The sequence below is a fragment of the Mauremys reevesii genome, unplaced genomic scaffold (assembly GCF_016161935.1).
Source record: "Mauremys reevesii isolate NIE-2019 unplaced genomic scaffold, ASM1616193v1 Contig52, whole genome shotgun sequence".
In the NCBI taxonomy this organism is placed as follows: domain Eukaryota; kingdom Metazoa; phylum Chordata; order Testudines; family Geoemydidae; genus Mauremys; species Mauremys reevesii.
In genome coordinates this window covers 139,151-163,595 of record NW_024100865.1, presented here as the reverse complement: position 1 = coordinate 163,595, position 24,445 = coordinate 139,151, and the positions used below count along the sequence as shown (strand labels likewise).

At 53.7% G+C, this 24,445-nt stretch overlaps 1 long non-coding RNA gene across 1 annotated transcript; it reads right to left on the bottom strand.

The window, feature by feature from the left end:
* Nucleotides 1–3,839: 3,839 nt before the first annotated feature.
* On the bottom strand, nt 3,840–4,923 carry LOC120394375. Its single transcript, XR_005592266.1, has 3 exons — nt 4,621–4,923; nt 4,385–4,457; nt 3,840–3,995 (listed from the first exon to the last, which is right to left on the bottom strand). It is a non-coding gene; the product is annotated as an uncharacterized LOC120394375 (long non-coding RNA).
* Between the last annotated feature and the right edge of the window lie 19,522 nt (nt 4,924–24,445).

Genomic DNA, 24,445 nt, shown 5'->3' with positions numbered 1-24,445 from the left:
GCATGCACACAGACGGACAAATAGAAAAATGCCTTTGAAGTGAGTGTATGGCCTTCGCAAGCTCAACCAATAATATTCTACTACTGAGAAGTCCACTAAGAACTGCTCTTTCAAAATGGCTATCTCCATCAGGATTGAAGTCCAAGCCCACGGTCAGGTGGCTATTTTGAGAAAGGCATCTATTTCCCATTGTTCCCAGTGGGACTGAAGTTTCAGGCTGCTTTTAACAAATATGGGTGTTGGTCTCACTCTCATTGGAAAGTCGGTTTTTTGACAGTGCTGCCACAGCAACACTTTAATGCCTCAAGTGTAGACAAAGCCATAGAGAAGAATGTTATGCATCAGCCTCTGCTGGAAGAAACTTTCAGTTATGAAAAAAGGAAAAAAATAATCCAGAATATTTATTTTCAAATATTACTTATTGCACTAGATTTACTCAACAGAGGAGAGAGTAAAGGGAAAACAGAGCTGTGTGTGGAAGGATACAAGAGGGGGGAAATGAGTGAGTGTGTGAGAAAGAGAGAGAGAGAGAAAGAGGGAATATGTGGGGAGCAGGAGGGAGGGTGAAACTGGAGCAAGTGTGTGCAAGGGACTATGGAGGACAGAGAGGAAGAGGGATTTGGAATATGCATGGAGGGGATGTCGGGAGGTGAAAGAGGCAGGGAACTTTTGGCATGGTGTTGTGTGAATCTGGTGATGCAAAGCATCTGCTAACCCAGTCTAACTGGACTCCATGCTCTGAGTTTGGGTTAGAGCAGCCAGAGTATGCCATTGAACCTGGCCTTAAAAATTAAATTAAAAAAAATGCAAGGTTGATGCTTCCTGCATGTCCACCGTCTGGGCCAGCTCACGCTCTATTGAGATGGATGCAAGGCTGACCTGTGTCATTGTGGAGTGTAGACGTGTGTTTATTAACTTCAGCTTGGAGAAGCTGCGTTCTCCAGTGGCAACTGTTACAGGAAGTGATAGAAGTATGTGCAGAGCAACAAAAGCATTTGGAAAGAGGCTGGTCATCTTATTTGTGCACATATATTCCAGAACAGCCTTTGGAGTAGATCCTGCTGAAATGTAACTTGAAAGGGCTTTCAGTTTGGGGTCTCTTATGGGATTATCCCCTGCCTCATAATCAAAATGTCTTCTTCTTCGGTGACTCTTGTATTCTTGAATGGGTGGGAAAATAGCTTCAGTGTGAAGTTCCTCTGCCAACTTCTGTGCACTCTTCAGAACGGTTTGAAATCCCTCATCTGACCGGTCAGACTGTAGGTCTGACTTTGCTTTGTCCAGTTGTTCCATTGCGCCAGATATATCAAGGTCAACACCTTGGAGTCTCTTGCTTACAACATTTATTTCAAACAGTATGTCATGCCACAACACTAAGCCACACAGAAATTTGAAGTTATGTATGTTTCTGGTGATTCCATTTCCCTCTGCTACTGTTCTCCCAAGAACAGTTCCTGTCATAGCATTATCCTCCATAATGACAACTATGGCATCAAACTCAGCCATCAGCCCCACAATTTTAAGGAAGTTTCCATAGTTTGGCATATGTAGCTGATCTGAAGTGCCACACAGTGCTGGGTTTTGGGTAGCAGCATTCTCACAATGGCAATGAGCCTTTTCAGAACATTTTGCCAGTAAAGAGACTCTGATGCAATCTTCTCTTGATGCTGATCATCTATGGTGGACTTTACCCTTAGGCTCATCTCAAGCTCTTTCCGCCTATGAGATGCTCTCTGGTGATTTGCTGCCTTCTCATGGCATGCCACATTTCTAGCCAGATTTTGCCAGTCCTTTGTTCCTGTAGAACGCAATGTGGCTGGAACGTTAGACTGGAGGAGTTTGCAACAAAAACTTAGGTTTTTGAGTACCTAAGCCATGACCTCTCCACTTTGTCACCATTGGGGATTTCACACCAGGAATGTGTTGGATGGAAGCTTCTATTTTCATTTTCTTTGGGGAACATGAAGTTTTTCACTTGCTGTGGCCCATGCAGTACAAGGAAGTCCCTCAGGCTACTGCTCAGGTGGGTCCACAGTCCTGGATCATCTAGACTTAAGGAACTAAACTCATCAGCAGCTGTTTCTTGTGCCTCCACCACACTCTTCTCTGATCTACACTTTTCTTCAGGCATGTGCATGGTTTACATCCATTTGGGATGGAGATATGGATGCTGCAGTAGCTGCCAGGTCGCCTGCACTCTGACTAACTGGAAGATCAGGCATCTCTTCACCACTCACATCCTCATTGGGGATGGAAGGCTCACCGTGAACATTTGTGTCTCTGTATCTCAGGAGAGCTCCTTCCTGCATAGATAGAAAAGCTTCCTTTGCTTGCTTTCTTTTTCGCCCCAGAGGGGCGTTTTCTTCTTTCACTCATGACTGCTGTTCTGTGCCATCTAGAGTGGCTCTCAACACTCAGTTGAAGGGGACAAAGAAGCAGGCTGGTAGCAGGGCCTGAGTGAGGGAAGATATCAGCCTCTTAAGGGCCTAACTGGCTCCTACTACTTCAGGAAATAGGAAGCTCCCTGAGAAGCTGGTGTTAATCAGTCCAGGCTCCTGGGGGTGCTCAAGAGGTACATAAGAGGTTCCTCCTCCTCCTCTCCCTCCCTGAAGCTCCTGTTGCTTTCTGTTATTCCCTCTCCCCTTTTCTCCTGCCTGCCTCTTATGTCTCTTGGGCCCCCTTCCTCCAGCACAGCACTCCACCATCTCTGTGCATCTCGAGCAGTGAGAAAACATATGCACCAGCACCAGACAATTTTTCTACACTCTGGATCCTAGTGGCGCCCGCCCACAGTCTGGCACCTGTGGCAGCCGCCTCAGTTCGCCTCATGGTAAGGCCAGCCCTGTCCTATGGGCACGGAGAACCTAGCTCCCACTGAGGTCAGCCAGGGAGGGTGGATGTGCACATTGCAGGAAATAGACAGTCAGGGCAGCATAATCCACTGAAAAAAACACGTCTTGCTAATTGCAAATCAGGCTCTCCCAGTGTGGCTCTTCGTCCTGCCTCTGTTGGCTGGAGCATGAGCAGAGCTTTATGAGACAGCTGCTGTGGCTGTGGCCAGCCATTGAAGCAAGTTTCCCATCGTCTCTCTTCTGGCTGTGGATGTTCGACTGCAGCAGCCCTGCAAAGGCACTGGCCTCGCTCTCTAATGTCCATTCTCCCCTTGCTTGCATGGCGCTTCATGGACCATGGAGTAGCCTCATGAAAACATCCCAGTTGTGGACACAGGCACCAGCACCAATTCCACAAGCTAAAGTCCCCTTTGCAATCCAGGGAACCAGCCTGGGTTGTCTGGAGCGCAGGGTGTGGCCCATGGTGACTGCAGACACTGCCCCTGCTGCACAACGACTCCTGGGACCCTCTAGCCCATAAGCACTCGGCTCTCCCGCATTCTGCTGAGCGGCTGAGATCTGGGGGAACAGAAACCCTTTGTTAGAGATGGAAAATCTCCTCCCAGGAACACTCTGTCAATGGCTGCCAGACGCCGTCCCTGTGAAACCCCAAATGTGCAGCCCTCGGATTCCCACAGGGGAGATCTCAGCTTATTCACTTGTCACCCGTGGCCGCAGTCTCTGACAGGGGGAATGCAGAGGAGGTTTCTGCCAATGGTCCCTTCTACAGGGCACAGAATGGGAGGAGGTTTGGCCTTGTGATGTGAGGCCTGGGTCTGAGAATCAGGGCTCCTGGGATCTGGGGCTCTGGAATGGGGTGTGGTCTAGTGAGTGGAGCTGGATTTGTTGACAGTGAGTGAGAGGGGCTTGTGCTGAAGGACCCTGGGTCAATCCCCACCAATTCCTGTGATGTCTATATGTGGCCACGATTTTACTTACCTCTCAATGTAGGTTATTTAGCCCATTCCTGGACACATGTGTTACATCTGCTGCTGGCCATCCCTGAGATGTAGGTCCTTCATCCACACAAGGACATGGCACATCAAGGTCAATCCAGCAGCTCTCATCTGGTCTTCACCTCCACAATGGACGGTGAGCCCTAGCCTGACCAGAGAAAGACAGGGTGGTGTTCTTCAGGGGAATCTGCTGGTGCTCCTGTATTCCCTGCTCCACCTCACACCTCAACACGCTAAGGGTTTTCCAAAGATACCACTAATCTCAGATAAACAAAGCATCTGAGATGAGGTCAGTGTGGGTGGATTTACTGAGCAGACTGGTTCTAACGGAAGAACAGATTTCTCCCCCGCTCTGGGGAGATTCCCATAGGAAAAGTCTCTGATGGTGGGGGTGGGGGCAATGCAAACCCTCAGCCCCTTGAATGGCAGGAAATCAGGACTCGGGGAGTTAAGGGGTGTCTCTGTCCTGCTGAAGGGAGCAGACCTGGAGAGCAGAAAGAGCACTAGTGGCATAGTAGGAAAGCCAGTGACTTCTACCTGTGAAGGTGGCTGAAGTTTCTGGCAGACATTAGAGTTCCGGATCCTTACATCTCCTTTGGGGATCTTTTTCCTAGGAATAAAATAAGGACACCACACAGAGAATGACATTGGAATCCCAGGGAAAAGGGATTATCTCAGCCAGGCTACGTACCAGGAACCCAATTTTTGTCCCAAGAGCCACAATTACCCAGATGAGGTTTTCTTCCCCATTTGCTTTCAGGTTATTTACTCACAGTATTCATTTGTTTGCTTTGCCGGGTCTCCACTCTCTGCAGTTGTTCACTGGTTTTAGTAACAATCTTTCAGTTTTTGATTCTCTTTCCTCTTCTTACAGTGTAGCATCTGCTTAGCAATTTTTTTTAAATAAAAATAAATTTAAACCAAAATCCTGATCTTACATTGAAGAGGAAGGTTTCTGAGAATTTGGCTGCAGAACTTTAGTGTCTGCATATTTCAGTCACTATTAATTATTCAGGTGCAGGTCTGATGCAATCTGCACACTCAAGAATGCCCATATGATGCACGGGGGACCCTTAGAATACCTGTCAAAAGAGAAGAAGAGAGTAGATTAAAAGGTGGGGAAATCAACCAATGCATCAGCACGTCTCTGCATCATTGAAGCACCAGGCATGGGGGCAAAACAGGCTAAAAATCCCCATGGTTCTTTCCCACTAGACAGACATCCAAAAAGAAAAAGGCTTTCAGACAATTATTTCCTTACGCTCTGACAGGGTGAAATTCAGCCCTGTGCAGCCAGCCAGGGCAAGGTCTGTGCATCACAGCGGGGTTAAGTGGCACTTCACTGACCAGGTGCTGGGAGACTTCGGTGGCACAGTTTTCCTCCTGGATTGGAACAGCCGGCTGGAATCCTGTGAGGTATAGAGCAGAGAGAGGTTAGGGCCACAACGTTCACCTCAGAGGCTGAGCTTCTACAGACTTTTGGGATGTTCCCATCTGAGGAGGAGGATTTTGGCCAGCCCCAGCTCAGATCTTTCAGTCACTTCAACCAGTGATTCTCTGGCACAGTTGATCTAAAGCAGCTGAACTTTTCAGGCCTTGCCCCCATCTCCGACCCCCCTCCCACCTCGCATTGCCCTCTAACAGCCCTCTCCCTTCTCTCGATCCCTGCCAAGCCCAAATACAGAGCCTAGCCCATGATCCTCCTCTCTTAGACCCTCTCCTCACACGACCCTCCCCTACCTTTGAGAGGCTGATCCCTGTGCCCTTCACACAGCTCCTGGAGACATCATGGCTCCTCAGGACAACTGGGCAGTGGGTGGTTCCAACCTCTGTGTGGGGTGCGTGGTTTTCCGTCTAAGCATCACTGAGAGCCAGCACGTCTCGATTTCACAGGATGAGTGAAGTCTAGGAAGCGCTGCACTTCTTGAGGACTTCCAACTTCGCCCCATTTATCAATGGCTTCCACCTTATTTGCATCAATGGTAACATCTTCTGGGGAGAGGATGTACCCCCAAAACTCTGTGGAGAGTTGGCTGGAGGTTCCGCTTTTCCCATTCTGTGTTGAGACCATGCTGCCGAAACCTCTCCAGGTTCGGATGTGCTGCGTGTGCTGCTCTGGGTTCTCCAAAAAGAGACGTATTTCACCCGAATAGATGACACTGTCCCCAAATACATCACTGATGAAGTGTTTCAAGGTCAGGGGACCCTTAGTTAGCTCAACTAGCATATCAGACCGTTAAAATGTCCATCGTCTGTTTTGAAATCTGTCTTCAATTTGTCTCTTGGCCAAACGAGGGTTAGATTGGAAATCCTTGCAGATGAAGTTTGATGAAACCCTTTGCAGATTTCCTGTGAGCCAACAATTGTGGGATTCGCAGCAGAGGATCATGGTTTCAAATGATCACTTTGTTCAGGAGCTGATTGTCTAAAGAGAGGCGTAGCAGAGTCCCACATTTCTTCTTCCCCAAAAGGGCCTGCTCTTAGGACCGGTTTTCATGACTGCACGCAGGGAGATCCACTAATTCTGGTCCCAACAATGCATAAATACAGGGAAAAGCAGCTTTCAACCAAGGTGGTAGGTCAATAGGGCAGTCATAGTCCCGGTGCAGAGGTAACGAGTCCACATTTCTTTCCACGTTATCCATGGAATCTTGGTATTTATCAGGAATGCCACCATCAATCAAACCCTAACCCCTCCCCTTGACCCTCCCAAGCCCTACCCGTTGACCCCTTAGTCTCTCCCACCTGTCACCGGAAGTCCCGCCCCATGGGGGGGTTTAACTCCGGGGTCAAGGTGGCCACATGACTGGAAGCAAGGTGTGTCATGTGACCCCTCTAAGAAATCCTCCCACCACTCTCTACCAATCAGGATGGGTTTCATCCCAGAAGGACCACCCTGAGAGGAGATTTGACCAGTCAGGGTGAGTTCTGAGGTGGGGTGACCCATCCAGAAGTGGGTCGTGTGACCCCTCTAAGAACTCCTCCGACCGCCATCTACCAATTAGGATGGGTTTGACCTGATAGGACTGCCCTAAGAGGAGATTTTGACCAATCAGGGAGAATTCTGGGGCAGGGTGACCCACCCGGAAGTGGGCCGTATGACCCCACTAAGAACTCCTCCCAAGGCCCTCTGCCAATCAGAGTGCAGCACCATTACCCCTTAAGTCCCAGCGCCGGACAGATGAGGCCATCTCTTACCAAGGACACATGGTTTAGAAATCGTGGGAAGGCTGCTGAGAGGAAACCTGGACTCCTTCACCATCCCCGTGAGAACTTCAGACTGTCTTCATCCCAAGGGTCTTTGACTATCCGCGGAGAAAGCTCTACATCAGCGACAGTGCCGAGGAGGAGGAGGAGGGAGTGACCGAGGGGAGCCCTTCGGCCCAGCCATTGATGGATAAACCGGAACCAGAACCCCAAACCCAACTGCTTGTGAGACACCCCAATGAGCATGGTGGCCTCTCTTTGTCCACCCACTTAGAGGTGGAATGCGATTGAGGCTGGGGGGAGTCACCAGTGGACAAGGTGAATGGTAAAGACGTCACACAGGTAAATGAATGATTAAGAAGCAATCGCTTCTTAACGGGTAAGGAACCAGGAGTTGTGTAAATCTAAAAACAAACACTGTGGCGCTTACACTGTTTCTGTTCTGAAAATCTCTCAACAGCTCGACAATGCCTTTCTAGACTGCCTGGAAGCCCTGGACAGCGTTGCATCAAGCAGGGAAGATGAACTGGGCCCACCTCGGTTTTGCTCAATGCCGATACAAATTGTTGAAGAGGACTCTGAGGATGATGGCCATGAGGGGTTTCGGAGGAGGCTTGGCATAGAACTAACTGAGCCAGTGCCACGTCGTGAGCGTAAAAAAGTCACGCAGACTATTGTACGCGTTGCTGTTTATGCTGCCCTTAAGCACTGCCTGAGGGAAAAGCTTTGTGAAGATTGCAAGGGCCGTGTCATAGATGCGCCAGGCCAACAGCCCCACGACTGAGTGTCTTGGACTTCAGTGGATATAAACCACAAGCTCTGGGGCCTATGTGCTGAGCTGGGTTTGGAAAGCTGATTAAATACCGTGATTGCCAGAGGTTCTGCTGTGCAATGTCTGTGCCTAAGCCAAGAACATTTAGTGCAAGGGGGGACCTTGTTCAATGCTGTGCAGTTGAGTGGAGCCCCTGACTGTGTTTTAAAGAAAATAACCTGCTTACAGCTGGAGTGGAAAAATTGGAGGCACCTTCTGGTTCATTTTCTTTAAAACACAGTCAGGGTCTCCACTCACTCACTTGCACAGCATTTCTCCAGTTATGGCAATCATGTGAACAAGGACCCACAAATTGTTGAAAAATCTCTATTCAGGGGTAAGCCAGTTTGCTGGTCCCCACCCCCGGCATGCTCGTAATAAAGGGGCCTCGTGTGATTCTGATCCAAACACAATGCGGGGTCATTTATCCACGACACGGCGTGATATTGGCCGTCTAGTCTGCACAAAAAGTTACAGATTCCTGCTTAAGGAAAAGACTATTTGTAAGGAATCTAAAAGGATTCAGCTAGAGAATGGTGAGGGGACAAACATGCGATAGAAAACTTGGTAGCTGTAAATTTTAAAATAAACCCTATTGAAAAGGGCTTTGTGACTATCTGTGTTTCTGTTCAAAGGCCTTTGGCCCTTAAATGAGCTAAAAGTGTTAATGAAGCATCTTGGCTTGGTTTCAAGGAGCTGTATGTCTTTTAAATAAAAAATCAATTGTTTGTGAGAAGCTAGCGCTTGTGGGTTTTGAGTGTAAAAGTGACCCATTTACAGCAAAAAGCTGAAATGTATGTTGTGGGTGGGGGGAAAATCCTAAGAAATGTGCTTACAGTAAAACAAGCAGGCTGATCAGACCTGTGTTTGAGTACAATACAGTTGACTTATCCTGTTGAACTGAGTGGGTTTAACACCCCCCACCACCACCACCACCACTGAATAGCCAGGGTGACTGCGATTACTTACCCTTGTTGCCATAGGGTTAAATTTGATGGGGGTGGGTGAGGGTGGATGGTGAGTTCTGATTAATATGAAATGAAATAAAACCTCAGGAATTCGCAGATGCTATTGGACAGTTTCAATATAACTGCTGGAGTTGGCAGAACTCAATTAGACAGTTTCAATATGACCCCAGGAGTTGGTGGAACACTATTGGACAGATTAAATATGGCCCTGGAGTTGGTCGAATGCTCTGGGTCATTCTTTCTAGAAAACACCCCCACCCCAAACTTTAAGCATGAAAGAAATGTGTTTAAAAAAAAAAAACCAAGCCCCAAGACATTCATTGATATCTGCAAAGGGCCCCCCGCTTGGAAATGGGGACTGTTCAATACTCTAAGAAGGCCCCGCAGAAACATTTAATTTAACTTACAGAAAAAAGGAAAAAAGAAAAAAAAAGCCCTGTTGTGCAGACAGCTTGGTTCCCCCACCCCAGATCACCACAGGGGGTGCTGCGGGAGGGGTGCCTAAAGTCTTTAAGGATCTATTAGTTCAGAGCCGTGGGGATTAAATTAACCTGCTAGCTACTATGCTGAAGTCTGTTTGAACAATGGGCTAAGATGGTATAAAAACGTCAGGTCTGTTGGAGACTGTCCTTTTCAAAAGAAACTTTCTTGGAAGGCTGCTGGACGGCAGACAGAGGTAGGGCTGGCTGGCTTGAACTCTGAAACTATACATTGTATAATGCCACTCTTTGCCCAGGCTGTCTTAGGAAAATCATGGTGCCTATCTTCATTGCAGCGTGATCTGCTTAGCATGGACCCAGAATGTTAAGCTGCAGTTCACCACCAGGCCAAGGTAAAAACCATTTTAACTATAGTTGTGCTTAATACTGTTTTAAAATCTTTAAGTATTGCACAGTTTGTATAGGGATTTGGTGGTAATAGTAACTAACATTTTTGCTTGTTCTTTAACCTGAAGGCCCAAACACACATGGGGGAACGGGACAAGCATGTGCCTGCAACACTTGATCCCTTAGTGAAAGGGAACTTTTTTGCAACTGACTTTTAAATGCATGGGGGGGGGGTATTGAAAAGTATATGGAGGCAAACTTGGTTTAGTGTGTTTCTAAAGCTGCTAATTTGTGTGAGAGAGGGGTCTGGGCAAGTAAAAGTACTTGGTTTGTTTCAAACCAACAGGGTTTTTTCCTGTGCAAAATGTGGTTTAAAATGGATTTTAAAAGCAGTTTGGTTTTTATTCTGCAAAATGAGATGTATTTTAAAAAAATGTTTGAGGTTTTTGTTGTTGTTTGTTTGTTTGTTGTTTTTTGGTTTATGTTTTAAGTGGTAGAAATAAACTCAAAACCGGTGTTTCTCGTACAGCCTGAACTGGATGATTTGTTTTAAAGCTGTGACTTTTTAAACAGAAAAACACCCTAATGAATATTTAGTTTTTAAGTTTACAAGACGGTTTCATGTGTTTTATAATAATGCTGTTTGCTCCACAGTACGGTGAAAACATGAGAGATCCTTAGAGCAGAGGGAAAACAAGCTCAGAAGAAAAGGGAACGAGACAGCTGAAAGGGAAAATTCACCAGCATCAGTGACTGATGGATGGAAGAAGCCCAGTAAATATATTTTGCTTATTGGTTGGGTTGTTCTGTGAGGTTTTGTATTTGAAGTGAATACATAGGTGTGGGTGAGAAAGATGGTAAAGTTCAGTTTTGTAAAATGGTTCCCCCCACCCCCCATAGGCATGGGCAACTTTTCTGACAACGCTTAGTCCGCGCTACAAGGACACCTCCCCCAGAACCGCCAAAGAACCAGGAATCTGCTTTGAGACTTTTAACAACGCAAAACAGCACAAGAGTGCAGATGAAGCATCCAGGCAGTCCAAATCTCATATACGGCAAACCCAAGGGCAAAACAAGACTCTGGTAAACAACAACCACAACTCCAGTTCCTTAGCGGCCACTGCCACAACAAACCCTGAGAAAACACCCACATTCACAAACCCGGAGCATGCGCTCGAGGGACTCTGAACGTGCGCAGAACCACACACATTCACAAACCCGGAGCATGCGCTCTAGGGGTTGTGAATAAAACACCAAGGACTGACAAACCATTCTCCCAAAACCATAAGCTCGTCACTGCTCCCCTATATTCTAGTATTTGGGAACAGTTTAATGGTTCATTCAGAAAACTGATGGACGCTGTGTCCCCAGAGGGCGGGGGGGGCGCTAAAAACCGGCATTCTAAAGAGAGTTGGGAAAAATCTGATGCTTCGCTCAGAACACTGGTGACCTCTGTATCCTCAGGGGGCCTAACGACCGACCACAACTCACTTACTGGATGCTGAAATGAGTCTGTTCTTCAAAGAACCAACTGAGCCGAATACTAAAAGGCTAAACCTTACAGCGCCGAGCTTTAAAGGTGCCTAATGTACGTGAAGCCGAGCGACGCAGAGAAAGTGAAAATCAGTCTGTTTCTACCAGAACAGGGACAGAATGTAACTGCAACTCCCCAGAAACACCAAAGAGCTCAGAGTCTGTTGCTCAGCAGGTGCTGGATAACGTGAAGAAGTGTTCTAAGAAAAATGCATTCGTACTGCTAAAGAAGCTGGGCCAGGCTACAAATCTCTCTTCATGGAACGATAAAGGGGCTTTTGTGTACAAAGGCTCTATGGTTAATGGTTCTAACATGCTCGACTTAGTCCGGGCCGTGACCCAGACGCGCTCAGTTCCTAGCAGACATGGACCTTAAAGATGGGATGTCTTTATGAATGTCATGGCGGAACGGAACGTACCACCTTCTGTCATGGGCACTGCGGCCAGGAGAGCTCTATGGAACGTCTCACGACCTCTACCGTCACTTAATCCAGAGGTGAAAGTAAGCTGGTACGGGCCAGTACGGAGTAGCAGCCAGAGCCAGTACGCCGTGCCGGACCGCACCGGCTTCCTCGGCAGGGATTTAAAGGGCTCAGAACTCTGGCAGCTGTAGAGAGTCCAGAGCCCTTTAAATTCCCCTTGCAGCTCCAACAAGTGGGTTGGGGCTGGGATTTAAAGAGCTCACAGCAGGGGGGAAAGTAACTTCCAGGACTTACCGGTACTGCCAGTATCCTGAGGGGGCGTGGCCTCAACCGGAAGAGATTTAAAGATACTGGGGCATCGACTGTGGCTGGGAGCCCCAGGGTCTTTAAATTAACCCTGGGCTCAGGGGCAAATTAAAGGGCCCAGGGCTCAGGCTGCCGCGGAGCCCCGAGCCCTTTAGATTCCCCCCGCAGCTCCGGCAGCCGGATTCAGGTGTGGATTTAAAGGGCCCAGAGCTCCCACGGCTGCGGGGAGCACCGAGCCCTTTAAATCTGGCCCCAGCCCGGCTGCCAGAGATGCGGGGGGAAATTAAAGGGCTCTGGGCTCCCTGCAGCCGCCAAAGCTCTGAGCCGTTCAAATCCTGCTCAGGAAGCCGGTGCGGTCCGGCACGGCATATTGGCTCTTCCTGGTACGCCGTACTGGTCCGTAATGGCTTATCTTCATCTCTGCTTCAGAGAACCCACGGCTGCGGGGAGCCCAGAGCCCTTTAATTTCCCCCTGCAGATCTGGCAGTCGGGCTGCGGCCAGGATTTAAAGGGCTCGGAGATCCCGCGCCTGCGGGAATCCCAGAGACCTTTAAATAACCCCTGCAGCTCTGGAAGCCAGGCTGGGGCTGTGAATGAAAGGGCTCAGAGCTCCCGTGGCTACAGGGAGCCCAGAGCCTTTTAAATTCCCCCACAGCTCTGGCAGCCGGGTTCGGGTGTGGATTTAAAGGGCCTGGAGCTCCCACGGCTGCAGGGAGCCAGAGGGTTGCCGGGCTGGGGCCGGGATTTGAAGGGCCCAGAGCTCCTGCCGCTGCAGGGAGCACCGAGCTTTTTAATTCGCAGCCCCAGCCCGGCTGCCGGAGCTGCGGTGGGAGGGCAGGAGGGATTTAAAGGGCTCTGGGCTCCCCACAGCCGCCGGAGCTCTGAGCCTGTTAAATCCCCGCGGAGGAAGCCGGTGCGGTCCAGCTCAGTGTACTGGCTCTTGCCGCTATGCTGTACTGGCCCGTACCGGCTTACTTTCATCTCTGGCTCAGAAGTCCTATGGCTGCGGGGAGCCCAGAGCCCTTTAAATTCCCCCCGCAGCTCCAGGAGCTGGGCTGGGGCCGGGAATTAAAGGGCTCAGAGATCCAGCAGTTGCTGGGAACCCAGAGCCCATTAAATCCCCCCTGCCCCCGCAGGTCCAGCAGCTGGGCTGGGGCCGGGATTTAATGGGCTCAGCGCTCCCTGTGGCTGCATAGATCCCAGAGCCCTTTAATTCCCCTCCATGCAGCTCCAGCAGCTGGGTTGGGGCTGGGATTTAAAGGGCTCACAGCAGGGGGGAAAGTAACTACCAGGACTTACCGGTACTGCCGGAATCCTGAGGGGGCGAGGCCTCAACTGGAAGAGGCGGGGCCTCTCACGATTTAAAGGTCCTGGGGCATCGGCTATGGCTGGGAGCCCCAGGGTCTTTAAATTAACCCTGGGCTCAGGGGCAAATTAAAGGGCCAAGGGCTCAGGCCGCCGCAGAGCCCCAAGCCCTTTAGATTCCCCCCGCAGCCGGATTCGGGTGTGGATTTGAAGGGCCCGGAGCTCCCATGGCTGTGGGGAGCACTGAGCCCTTTAAATCTGGCCCGAGCCCGACTGCCAGAGCTGCGGGGGAAAATTAAAGGGCTCTGGGCTCCCTGCAGCCGCCAAAGCTCTGAGACGTTCAAATCCCTGCTCAGGAAGCCGGTGCGGTCCGGCACGGCATATTGGCTCTTCCTGGTACGCCGTACTGGACCGTAATGGCTTATTTTAATCTCTGCTTCAGAGATTCCACGGCTGCGGGGAGCCCAGAGCCCTTTAATTTTCCCCCGCAGCTCCGGCAGTCGGGCTGGGGCCAGGATTTAAAGGGCTCGGAGATCCCGCAGCTGCCAGAATCCCAGAGACCTTTAAATACCCCCCGCAGCTCTGGAAGCCAGGCTGGGGCTGCGAATTAAAGGGCTCAGAGCTCCCGTGGCTACAGGGAGCCCAGAGCCCTTTAAATTTCCCCGCAGCTCTGGCAGCTGGGTTCGGGTGTGGATTTAAAGGGCCCGGAGCTCCCATGGCTGCGGGGAGCCAGAGGATTGCCGGGCTGGGGCCGGGATTTGAAGGGCCCAGAGCTCCTGCCGCTGCAGGGAGCACCGAGATTTTTAATTCCCAGCCCGGCTGCCAGAGCTGCGGTGGGAGGGGAGGGGGGATTTAAAGGGCTCTGGGCTCCCTGCAGCCACCGGCGCTCTGAGCCCTTTAACTCCCCGCTGAGGAAGCCGGTGCGGTCTGGCACAGCATACTGGCTCTTGCCGCTACGCTGTACTGGCCCGTACCGGCTTACTTTCATCTCTGGCTCAGAAGTCCTATGGCTGCGGGGAGCCCAGAGCCCTTTAAATTCCCCCTGCAGCTCCAGGAGCTGGGCTGGGGCCGGGAATTAAAGGGCTCAGAGCTCCAGCAGTTGCTGGGAACCCAGAGCCCATTAAATCCCCTCTGCCCCCGCAGCTCCAGCAGCTGGGCTGGGGCCGGGATTTAATGGGCTCAGCGCTCCCCGTGGCTGCATAGATCCCAGAGCCCTTTAATTCCCCTCCATGCAACTCCAGCAGCTGGGTTGGGGCTGGGATTTAAAGGGCTCACAGCAGGGGGGAAAGTAACTTCCAGTACTTACCGGTACTGCCGGAATCCTGAGGGGGCGTGGCCTCAACTGGAAGAGGCGGGGCCTCTCACGATTTAAAGGTCCTGGGGCATCGGCTATGGCTGGGAGCCCCAGGGTCTTTAAATTAACCCTGGGCAAATTAAAGGGCCAAGGGCTCAGGCCGCCACGGAGCCCCGAGCCCTTTAGATTCCCCCCGCAGCCGGATTCGGTGTGGATTTGAAGGGCCCGGAGCGCCCATGGCTGCGGGGAGCACCGAGCCCTTTAAATCTGGTCCCAGCCCGACTGCCAGAGCTGCGGGGGAAAATTAAAGGGCTCTGGGCTCCCTGCAGCCGCCAAAGCTCTGAGACATTCAAATCCCTGCTCAGGAAGCCGGTGCGGTCCGGCACGGCATATTAGCTCTTCCTGGTACGCCGTACTGGACCGTAATGGCTTATTTTAATCTCTGCTTCAGAGATTCCACGGCTGCGGGGAGCCCAGAGCCCTTTAATTTTCCCCCGCAGCTCCGGCAGTCAGGCTGGGGCCAGGATTTAAAGGGCTCGGAGATCCCGCAGCTGCCAGAATCCCAGAGACCTTTAAATACCCCCCGCAGCTCCGGAAGCCAGGCTGGGGCTGCGAATTAAAGGGCTCAGAGCTCCTGTGGCTACAGGGAGCCCAGAGCCCTTTAAATTCCCCCGCAGCTCTGGCAGCTGGGTTCGGGTGTGGATTTAAAGGGCCCAGAGCTCCCATGGCTGCGGGGAGCCAGAGGATTGCCGGGCTGGGGCCGGGATTTGAAGGGCCCAGAGCTCCTGCCGCTGCAGGGAGCACCGAGATTTTTAATTCCCAGCCCGGCTGCCAGAGCTGCGGTGGAAGGGGAGGAGGGATTTAAAGGGCTCTGGGCTCCCTGCAGCCACCGGCGCTCTGAGCCCTTTAACTCCCCGCTGAGGAAGCCGGTGCGGTCCGGCACAGCGTACTGGCTCTTACCGCTATGCTGTACTGGCCCGTACCGGCTTACTTTCATCTCTGGCTCAGAACTCCTATGGCTGCGGGGAGCCCAAAGCCCTTTAAATTCCCCCCGCAGCTCCAGGAGCTGGGCTGGGGCCGGGAATTAAAGGGCTCAGAGATCCAGCAGTTGCTGGGAACCCAGAGCTCATTAAATCTCTCTCCCCCACACAGTTTCAGCAGCTGGTTGGGGCTGGGATTTAATGGGCTCAGCGCTCCCTGTGGCTGCGTAGATCCCAGAGCCCTTTCATTCCCCTCCACGCAGCTCCAGCACCCAGGCTGGGGCAGGGAATTAAAGGGCTGAGAGCTCTCCGGAGCGGCAGGAGCTCCGGGCCCTTTAAATCCTGGCTCCAGCCGGGGAAGGCTCAGGATCCCCACAGCTATGGGAGCTCCGCGCCCTTTAAATCCATGCTCGAACCCGGCTGCCAGAGCTGCGGGGGGGATTTAAAGGCCCTGGGGCTCCCAGCCACAGCCGATGCTGCAGGACCTTTCAATCTTGAGTAGGCCCGCCCCTTCCGGTTGAGGCCACACCCCCTCAGTACTCCAGCAGTACTTTCACCCTTGACTAAATCATTCCTTTACCTGTGTTCACCTTGTGCGCCGGTGACTCCCCCGAGCCGCAGTCGCATTCCACCTCTAAGGGGGTGAACAAAGAGAGGCCACCATGCTCATCGGGGTGTCTCACAAGCAGTTGGGTTTTGGGTTCGGGTTCCGGCGTATCTATCAACGGCTGGGCCAAAGGGCTCCCCTCGGTCGCTCCCTCCTCCTCCTCGGCACTGTCGCTGATGTAGCGCTTTCTCGGTGGATGGTCAAAGACCCTCGGGGCGAAGACAGAGTCCGAAGTTCTCACGGGGGTGGTGAAGGACTCCAGGTTTCCTCTCCGCAGCCTTCCCACAATTTCTAAACCGTGGGTCCTTGGTGAGAGATGGCCTCGTCCGTCCAGCGCTGGGATTTATGAGGTGATGGTGCTGCACTCTGATTGGCAGAAGGCCCTGGGAGGAGTTCTAAGTGGGGTCATATGGCCCACTCCCGGACGGGTCACCCTGCCCCAGAACTCGCCATGATTAGTCAGAATCCCCTCTTCGGGTGGTCCTGTCAGGACAAAACCGATCCTAATTGGTCGAGGGCAGTGAGAGGAGTTCTTAGAGGGGTCACAAGACACACGTCGGGATAGGTCACCCTTCTACCCCAGAGCTCGCCCTGATTGGTCAAATCTCCTCTTGGGGTGGTCCTTCCAGGAGGAAACCCATCCTGATTGGTAGAGGGTGGTGGGAGGAGTTCTTAGAGGGGTCACATGACAAACCTGGCTTCCAGTCATGTGGCCGCCTTGACCACGAAGTAATACCCCCATGGGGCAGGACTTCCGGTGACAGGTGGGAGGGACTAAGGGGTCATGGGGCAGGGTTAGGGTTTGATTTATGGTGGGGCCTCGTAAGGGTCCGGTGTGGGGGCTCGGCCGTCTCAGGTGCGGCCGGGAGCTAGGCCGCGTCACTCCACGGCCTAAATCCGAAATGTCAGTCTCCGAAGGTCCACAGGCTCAGACCCTCAGGCAGGGACTGAGCAAAAACAAACAGAGTCAGTAGATTAGGCCCCAAGCCCTCAGTCAGGGCGGGGCAACCAACCGCAGGTCTCGGCTCAGACCCTCAGGCAGGGGCTGAGCACACAGAGTCAGTAATTTAAGCCCCAGGCCCTCAGTCAGGGTGGGGCAGCAAACAGCAGTTCTAGCTCAGACCCTCAGGCAGGGGCTGAGCACACACCAATAGTTCAGGGCTCAGGTCCTTGGCAGGAGATGGGCGACAGCAATAGTTCAGGGCTCAGGTCCTTGGCAGGAGCAGAGAGACAGCAATAGTTCAGGGCACAGGTCCTTGGCAGGAGCTGAGCGACAGCAATAGTTCAGGGCTCAGGTCCTTGGTGGGAGCTGAGTGACAGCAATAGTTCAGGGCTCAGGTCCTTCACGGGAGCTGAGCAACAGCAATAGTTCAGGGCTCAGGTCCTTGGGGGGAGCTGAGCGACAGCAATAGTTTAGGGCTCAGGTCTTTGGCGGGAGCTGAGCACACAGCAATAGTTCAGGGCACAGGTCCTTGGCGGGAGCTGAGCACACAGCAATAGTTCAGGGCTCAGGTCTTTGGCGGGAGCTGAGCGACAGCAATAGTTCAGGGCTCAGGTCCTTGGCGGGAGCTGAGCACACAGCAATAGTTCAGGGCTCAGGTCCTTGGCGGGAGCTGAGCGACAGCAATAGTTCAGGGTTCAGGTCCTTGGCGGGAGCTGAACACACAGCAATAGTTCAGGGCTCAGGTGCTTGACGGGAGCTGAGCGACAGCAATAGTTCAGGGCTCAGGTCCGTGACAGGAGCTGAGCACACAGCAATAGTTCAGGACTCAGGTCCTTGGCGGGAGATGAGCACACAGCAATAGTTCAGGACTCAGGTCCTTGGCGGGAGCTGAGTGACAGCAATAGTTCAGGGCTCAGGTCCTTGGCGGGAGCTGAGCACGCAGCAATAGTTCAGAGCTCACGTCCTTGGCGGGAGCTGAGCACACAGCAATAGTTCAGGGCTCAGGTCTTTGGCGGGAGCTGAGCACACAGCAATAGTTCAGGGCTCAGGTCTTTGGCGGGAGCTGAGCGACAGCAATAGTTCAGGGCTCAGGTCCTTGGCGGGAGCTGAGCACACAGCAATAGTTCAGGGCTCAAGTGTTTGGCGGGAGCTGACCACACAGCAATAGTTCAGGGCTCAGGTCCTTGGCGGGAGCTGAGCGACAGCAATAGTTCAGGGCTCAGGTCCTTGGCGGGAGCTGAACACACAGCAATAGTTCAGGGCTCAGGTGCTTGACGGGAGCTGAGCGACAGCAATAGTTCAGGGCTCAGGTCCTTGGCGGGAGCTGAGCGACAGCAATAGTTCAGGGCTCAGGTCCTTGGCGGGAGCTGAGCACACAGCAATAGTTCAGGGCTCAGGTCCTTGGCGGGAGCTGAGCACACAGCAATAGTTCAGGGCTCAGGTCTTTGGAGGGAGCTGAGCGACAGCAATAGTTCAGGGCTCAGGTCCTTGGCGGGAGCTGAGAACACAGCAATAGTTCAGGGCTCAGGTGCTTGGCGGGAGCTGAGCACACAGCAATAGTTCAGGGCTCAGGTGCTTGGCGGGAGCTGAGCACACAGCAATAGTTCAGGGCTCAGGTCCTTGGCGGGAGCTGAGCACACAGCAATAGTTCAGAGCTCAGGTCCTTGGCGGGAGCTGAGCACACAGCAATAGTTCAGGGCTCAGGTCCTTGGCGGCAGCTGAGCACACAGCAATAGTTCAGGGCTCAGGTCCTTGGTCGGAGCTGAGCACACAGCAATAGTTCAGGGCTCAGGTCCTTGGCGGGAGCTGAGCACACAGCAATAGTTCAGGGCTCAGGTCCTTGGCGGGAGCTGAGCAGACAGCAATAGTTCAGGGCTCAGGTCCTTGGCGGGAGCTGAGCACACAGCAATAGTTCAGGGCTCAGGTCCTTGGCGGGAGCTGAGCACACAGCAATAGTTCAGGGCTCAGGTCCTTGGTTGGAGCTGAGCACACAGCAATAGTTCAGGGCTCAGGTCCTTGGCGGGAGCTGAGCACACAGCAATAGTTCAGGGCACAGGTCCTTGGCGGAGCTGAGAACACAGCAATAGTTCAGGGCTCAGGTCCTTGGCGGGAGCTGAGCACACAGCAATAGTTCAGGGCTCAGGTCCTTGGCGGGAGCTGAGCACACAGCAATAGTTCAGGGCTCAGGTCCTTGGCGGGAGCTGAGCACACAGCAATAGTTCAGGGCTCAGGTCCTTGGCGGGAGCTGAGCACACAGCAATAGTTCAGGGCTCAGGTCCTTGGCGGGAGCTGAGCACACAGCAATAGTTCAGGGGTCAGGTCCTGGGCGGATGCTGAGCACACCTCAATCGTTCAGGGCTCAGGTCCTTGGCGGGAGCTGAGCACACAGCAATAGTTCAGGGCTCAGGTCCTTGTGGGAGCTGAGCACACAGCAATAGTTCAGGGCTCAGGTCCTTGGCGGAAGCTGAGCACACAGCAATAGTTCAGGGCTCAGGTCCTTGGCGGGAGCTGAGCACACAGCAATGGTTCAGGGCTCTGGTCCTTGGCGGAAGCTGATCACACAGCAATAGTTCAGGGCTCAGGTCCTTGGCGGAGCTGAGCACACAGCAATAGTTCAGGGCTCAGGTCCTTGGCGGAGCTGAGCACACAGCAATAGTTCAGGGCTCAGGTCCTTGGCGGGAGCTGAGCACACAGCAATAGTTCAGGGCTCAGGTCCTTGGCGGGAGCTGAGCACACAGCAATAGTTCAGGGCTCAGGTCCTTGGCGGGAGCTGAGCACACAGCAATAGTTCAGGGCTCAGGTCCTTGGCGGGAGCTGAGCACACAGCAATATTTCAGAGCTCAGGTCCTTGGCGGGAGCTGAGCACACAGCAATAGTTCAGGGCTCAGGTCCTTGGCGGGAGCTGAGCACACAGCAATGGTTCAGGGCTCATGTCCTTGGCGGGAGCTGAGCACAGAGCAATAGTTCATGGCTCAGGTGGTTGGCGGGGTCTGAGCGACAGCAATAGTTCAGGGCTCAGATCCTTGGCGGGAGCTGAGCACACAGCAATAGTTCAGGGCTCAGGTCCTTGGCGAGAGCTGAGCGACAGCAATAGTTCAGGGCTCAGGTCCTTGGTGAGAGCTGAGCACACAGCAATATTTCAGGACTCAGGCCCTTGGCGGGAGCTGAGTGACAGCAATAGTTCAGGGCTCAGGTCCTTGGCGGGAGCTGAGCACACAGCAATAGTTCAGGGCTCAGGTCCTTGACGGGAGCTGAGCACACAGCAATAGTTCAGGGCTCAGGTCCTTGGCGGGAGCTGAGCACACAGCAATAGTTCAGGACTCAGGTCCTTGGCGGGAGCTGAGTGACAGCAATAGTTCAGGGCTCAGGTCCTTGGCGGGAGCTGAGCACACAGCAATGGTTCAGGGCTCAGGTCCTTGGTGGGAGCTGAGCGACAGCAATAGTTCATGGCTCAGGTGGTTGGCGGGAGCAGGGCACACAGCAATAGTTCAGGGCTCAGGTCCTTGGCGGGACCTGAGCGACAGCAATAGTTCAGGGCTCAGGTCCTTGGCGGGAGCTGAGCACACAGCAATAGTTCAGGGCTCAGGTCCTTGGCGGGAGCTGAGCACACAGCAATAGTTCAGGGCTCAGGTCCTTGGCGGGAGCTGAGCACACAGCAATAGTTCAGGGCTCAGGTGCTTGGCGCGAGCTGAGCACACAGCAATAGTTCAGGGCTCAGGTCCTTGGCGGGAGCTGAGCACACAGCAATAGTTCAGGGCTCAGGTCCTTGGCGGGAGCTGAGCACACAGCAATAGTTCAGGGCTCAGGTCCTTGGCGGGAGCTGAGCACACAGCAATAGTTCAGGGCTCAGGTCCTTGGCGGGAGCTGAGCGACAGCAATAGTTCAGGGCTCAGGTCCTTGGCGGGAGCTGAGCACACAGCAATAGTTCAGGGCTCAGGTCCTTGGCGGGAGCTGAGCACAAAGCAATAGTTCAGGGCTCAGGTCCTTGGCGGGAGCCGAGCACACAGGAATTGTTCATGGCGCAGGTCCTTGGCGGGTGCTGTGCACACAGCAATAGTTCAGGGCTCAGGTCCTTGGCGGGAGCTGAGCACACAGCAATAGTTCAGGGCTCAGGTCCTTGGCGGGAGCTGAGCGACAGCAATAGTTCAGGGCTCAGGTCCTTGGCGGGAGCTGAGCACACAGCAATAGTTCAGGGCTCAGGTCCTTGGCGGGAGCTGAGCACACAGCAATAGTTCAGGGCTCAGGTCCTTGGCGGGAGCTGAGCACACAGCAATAGTTCAGGGCTCAGGTCCTTGGTGCGAGCTGAGCACACAGCAATAGTTCAGGGCTCAGGTCCTTGGCGGGAGCTGAGCGACAGCAGTAGTTCAGGGCTCAGGTCCTTGGCGGGAGCTGAGCACACAGCAATAGTTCAGGGCTCATGTCCTTGGCGAGAGCTGACCACACAGCAATAGTTCAGGGCTCAGGTCCTTGGCGGGAGCTTAGCACACAGCAATAGTTCAGGGCTCAGGTCCTTGGCGAGAGCCGAGCACACAGCAATAGTTCAGGGCTCAGGTCCTTGGCGGGAGCTGAGCACACAGCAATAGTTCAGGGCTCAGGTCCTTGGCGGGAGCTGAGCGACAGCAATAGTTCAGGGCTCAGGTCCTTGGCGGGAGCTGAGCACACAGCAATAGTTCAGGGCTCAGGTCCTTGGCGGGAGCTGAGCACACAGCAATAGTTCAGGGCTCAGGTCCTTGGCGGGAGCTGAGCACACAGCAATAGTTCAGGGCTCAGGTCCTTGGCGGAGCTGAGCACACAGCAATAGTTCAGGGCTCAGGTCCTTGGCGGGAGCTGAGCGACAGCAATAGTTCAGGGCTCAGGTCCTTGGCGGGAGCTGAGCACACAGCAATAGTTCAGGGCTCAGGTCCTTGGCGGGAGCCGAGCACACAGCAATAGTTCAGGGCTCAGGTCCTTGGCGGGAGCTGAGCACACAGCAATAGTTCAGGGCTCAGGTCCTTGGCGGGAGCCGAGCACACAGCAAAAGTTCAGGGCTCAGGTCCTTGGCGGGAGCCGAGCACACAGCAATAGTTCTGGGCTCAGGTCCTTGGCGGGAGCTGAGCACACAGCAATAGTTCAGGGCTCAGATCCTTGGCGGGAGCTGAGAGACAGCAATAGTTCAAGGCTCAGGTCCTTGGCGGGAGCTGAGCACACAGCAATAGTTCAGGGCTCAGGTCCTTGGCGGGAGCTGAGCACACAGCAATAGTTCAGGCTCAGGTCCTTGGCGGGAGCTGAGCACACAGCAATAGTTCAGGGCTCAGGTCCTTGGCGGAGCTGAGCACACAGCAATAGTTCTGGGCTCAGGTCCTTGGCGGGAGCTGAGCACACAGCAATAGTTCAGGGCTCAGGTCCTTGGCGGGAGCTGAGCACACAGCAATAGTTCAGGGGTCAGGTCCTTGGCGGGAGCTGAGCGACAGCAATAGTTCAGGGGTCAGGTCCTTGGCTGGAGCTGAGCGACAGCAATAGTTATGGGGTCATGTCCTTGGCGGGAGCTGAGCACACAGCAGTAGTTCAGGGCTCAGGTGCTTGGCGGGAGCTGAGCACACAGCAATAGTTCAGGGCTCAGGTCCTTGGCGGGAGCTGAGCACACAGCAATAGTTCAGGGCTCAGGTCCTTGGCGGGAGCTGAGCACACAGCAATAGTTCAGGGCTCAGGTCCTTGGCGGGAGCTGAGCACACAGCAATAGTTCAGGACTCACGTCCTTGGCGGTAGCTGAGTGACAGCAATAGTTCAGGGCTCAGGTGCTTGGCGGGAGCTGAGCACACAGCAATAGTTCAGGGCTCATGTCCTTGGCGAGAGCTGAGCGACAGCAATAGTTCAGGGCTCAGGTCCTTGGCGGGAGCTGAGCACACAGCAATAGTTCAGGGCTCAGGTCCTTGGCGGGAGCTGAGCGACAGCAATAGTTCAGGGCTCAGGTCCTTGGCGGGAGCTGAGCACACAGCAATAGTTCAGGGCTCAGGTCCTTGGCGGGAGCTGAGCACACAGCAATAGTTCAGGGCTCAGGTCCTTGGCGGGAGCTGAGCACACAGGAACAGTTCAGGGCTCAGGTCCTTGGCGGGAGCTGAGCACACAGCAATAGTTCAGGGCTCAGGTCCTTGGCGGGAGCTGAGCACACAGCAATAGTTCAGGGCTCTGGTCCTTGGCGGGAGCTGTGCGACAGGAATACTTCAGGGCTCAGGTCCTTGGCAGGAGCTGAGCACACAGCAATAGTTCAGGGCTCAGGTCCTTGGCGGGAGCTGAGCGACAGCTATAGTTCAGGGCTCAGGTCATTGGCGGAGCTGAGCACACAGCAATAGTTCAGGGCTCAGGTCCTTGGTCGGAGCTGAGCACACAGCAATAGTTCAGGGCTCAGGTCCTTGGCGGGAGCTGAGCACACAGCAATAGTTCAGGGCTCAGGTCCTTGGCGGGAGCTGAGCACACAGCAATAGTTCAGGGCTCAGGTCCTTGGCGGGAGCTGAGCACACAGCAATAGTTCAGGGCTCAGGTCCTTGGCGGGAGCTGAGCGACAGCAATAGTTCAGTGCTCAGGTCCTTGGCGGAAGCTGAGCAACAGCAATAGTTACTGGCTAAGGACCTTGGCAGGAGCTGAGCACTCAGCAAGAGTTCAGGGCTCAGGTCCTTGGCGGGAGCTGAGCACACAGCAATAGTTCAGGGCTCAGGTCCTTGGCGGGAGCTGAGCGACAGCAATAGTTCAGGGCTCAGGTCCTTGGCGGGAGCTGAGCACACAGCAATAGTTCAGGGCTCAGGTCCTTGGCGGGAGCTGAGCGACAGCAATAGTTCAGGGCTCAGGTCCTTGGCGGGAGCTGAGCACACAGCAATAGTTCAGGGCTCAGGTCCTTGGCGGGAGCTGAGCACACAGCAATAGTTCAGGGCTCAGGTCTTTGGCGGGAGCTGAGCACACAGCAATAGTTCAGGCCTCAGGTCCTTGGCGGGAGCTGAGCACACAGCAATAGTTCAGGGCTCAGGTCCTTGGCGGGAGCTGAGCGACAGCAATAGTTCAGGGCTCAGGTCCTTGGCGGGAGCTGAGCACACAGCAATAGTTCAGGGCTCAGGTGCTTGGCGGGAGCTGAGCGACAGCAATAGTTCAGGGCTCAGGTCCTTGGCGGGAGCTGAGCACACAGCAATAGTTCAGACCTCAGGTCCTTGGCGGGAGCTGAGCACACAGCAATAGTTCAGGGCTCAGGTCTTTGGCGGGAGCTGAGCGACAGCAATAGTTCAGGGCTCAGGTCCTTGGCGGGAGCTGAGCACACAGCAATAGTTCAGGGCTCAGGTGCTTGGCGGGAGCTGAGCGACAGCAATAGTTCAGGGCTCAGGTCCTCGATGGGAGCTGAGCACACAGAAATAGTTCAGGGCTCAGGTCCTC